The sequence below is a fragment of the Tupaia chinensis genome, unplaced genomic scaffold (assembly GCF_000334495.1).
Source record: "Tupaia chinensis unplaced genomic scaffold, TupChi_1.0 Scaffold143840_1, whole genome shotgun sequence".
Taxonomy (NCBI): Eukaryota; Metazoa; Chordata; class Mammalia; order Scandentia; family Tupaiidae; genus Tupaia; species Tupaia belangeri.
In genome coordinates, this window is record NW_006203691.1 from 13998 (window position 1) to 16382 (window position 2385).

Genomic DNA, 2385 nt, shown 5'->3' on the forward strand with positions numbered 1-2385 from the left:
AGAACATGCTAAGGAGCAATGAGGTCTCAGTCTAATTTTTGTTCCAGATCACCCGTATCACCTTTCTGTGTATGAGCCACCTACCACTGCCGAGGCTGGACCCCGGCAATCATTATTTCCAGACTTGTCCCTACCATTAAGTTGGCCATATTCTTGATTGTTTCTTGTTCTCTTATTTCTCTCTGACTTCAGTTTCCCTGGTATAGCACTCCTTTCAGAACTTCATGAAGAGCTGGCCTGGTGTTGGTAAATTTTTAGGTTTTGTTTATCTGAGAATGTTTTTATCTTTTCTTCCCATCTGAAGGATGATCTAGTCGGGTATAGTATTCTTGGTTGAAATTGTTTTTCCTTTAACACTTTGAATATATTTCCCTAGTGTTTCCTTGCCTGAATTGTTTCTGATGAGAGGTCTGATGTTAACTTGATGAGATAACCTTTGTATGTAACTTGATGTTCCTTTCTTGCAAATTTTAGTATCTGATCTTTGTGGTTTGGGTCAATCTGGCTATTTTATGCCTTGGAGAAGATCTTCCTGGGTTGATTCTATCTGGAGTCCTTTGTCATTTTTAAAGTCTGGATATTTGAACACCTCTCTAGGATTGGAAAGTTTGCTTCCAGGATTTCATGAAATAGATTATCAATGCCCTTATTATTTTCTGCACTTTCTGGGATACCAATTATCTGGATGTTTGGGCACTTAATGGTTTCGAGTGTTTCTCATATATTGTCCTCATTTTTCTTGTTTATTTTTCAAGCTTTTTGGATAATTTTTTGTAGGTCAGAGGTTTTTATCTTCTACATCTGAGATTTTATCTTTTGAGTGATCTAATCTCCTTTTAGTACTTTCAAGGGAGATTTTAATTTCCTGTATCACAGTCTTCATCTCTAATCTTTCTGTTTCTTTTTTTTAATATCATTCTTTCAGATCATGAAAGGAATTCCTTATCTCCTAGAGCTTGTTGTCTCTTTTCCCTTGCATCTCATTTAGATTTGTCACTATAAGTATTCTGAATTGTTTATCTGACATTTCCATGAGTTCCATTGTGTTGTCTATGGATGATGAAGAATTGATGTTTCCCTTGGGTGAGAGATGTGTCCTTGGTTGCTCATATTTCTTGTGCCGCTGCGATGGTTTCTAGTCATCTGCTGATTTATACATTTCTTCCTAAATTCTTCAAGTTAATTCTGAGTGTTCAGAGCCATGTCGGAATAGGTGATCGGTGATATCTCTTCTGCTCTACCTCCCTGATGCTCAGCAGCAACCTGCACTGTTGTCCCTGATCTTGGATGATTCAAAGTCCTTGGAGTTTGTAGAGAACAGATGTGCCTGGGACTGAGCTGCTGAGCTTTAGTTGAGGAAGACAGAAGGGATCATTTCAGAAAATGCTGAAGTCTTAGAATTCAGATGTGTGTGACAGGAAATGAGCCACAGTGTCTCTACAAGTCTGTATCCCTGCTGCTAAGTGCAGCCAGGCCCATCAGGTATCCTGCTGGCGTGGGGAGGCAGGCAAGGTCTTCTAAAAGTCTAAGGTAACATACCTGGGAGTTCAAAGGCAAGTGGGGGAAGGGTTGAGCCACTGGTGTCTGCAGCACAGCCTTACCATTGTGAATTGGCTCACTGCACATCAAGGCCCATCGCTGGAATGGATGTCCTGATAACATGAGGAGTAGGACAAGGTCTTCTTAAATTCCCAGTTAACACACCTGAGAGTTCAAAGGTGAGTGGAGGCAGGGATGAGCCATGGATCTCTGCAGCACAGCCTTCCATCTACAAACAACTTCCCACACGGCAAGGCCCATCACTGGAATGGATGTCCAACAGTATAGGGCTTTTTTTTAATATGATTGTATTTAACTAACTAACTAAACTAACTAACTAACTAACTAACTAACTTCCTTCCTTCCTTCCTTCCTTCCTTCCTTCCTTCCTTTCTTCCTTTCTTTCAAATTTGACCAGAGAAGGACAGAACAAGAACAAGAGTGAGTGAGAGAGAGAGAAAGTGAGAAAGCAAGTCACCAGGTCTGGGACTCAAACCCTGGTTGATTGTGTGGGAGTCCAGCACCGTATGTGGGAGTCCAGAGTCTAGTCTACCACACCACCTGCTGGCCCCTGAGTATAGGACTTTTCCCTTCTGTGATACAGGTATGCTGCTGGCCTCCTCTGTATTTCTTGGTTGCTTTACAGAATCACAGTCATACACCTGATTCTTTTTTTTTTGGAGAGGTTTTCACTATAGGGCGCAAGCGCTCACCAGACAGACAGAGAGAGACATAGAGACAGAAAGCGAGAAATCACCCCCCAGAGGGGATGGCCACGCCGCAATCCCCTCTCCTCCATTCTCCTCTTGGGATCTTGGGCATGCACATACACGCGCCCGGCGTGAG

At 42.3% G+C, this 2385-nt stretch overlaps 1 pseudogene; it reads right to left on the reverse strand.

The window, feature by feature from the left end:
• Window positions 1–2100: 2100 nt before the first annotated feature.
• LOC102501810 (TFIIA-alpha and beta-like factor pseudogene) overlaps window positions 2101–2385 on the reverse strand; it is a 2454-nt pseudogene continuing 2169 nt past the window's right edge.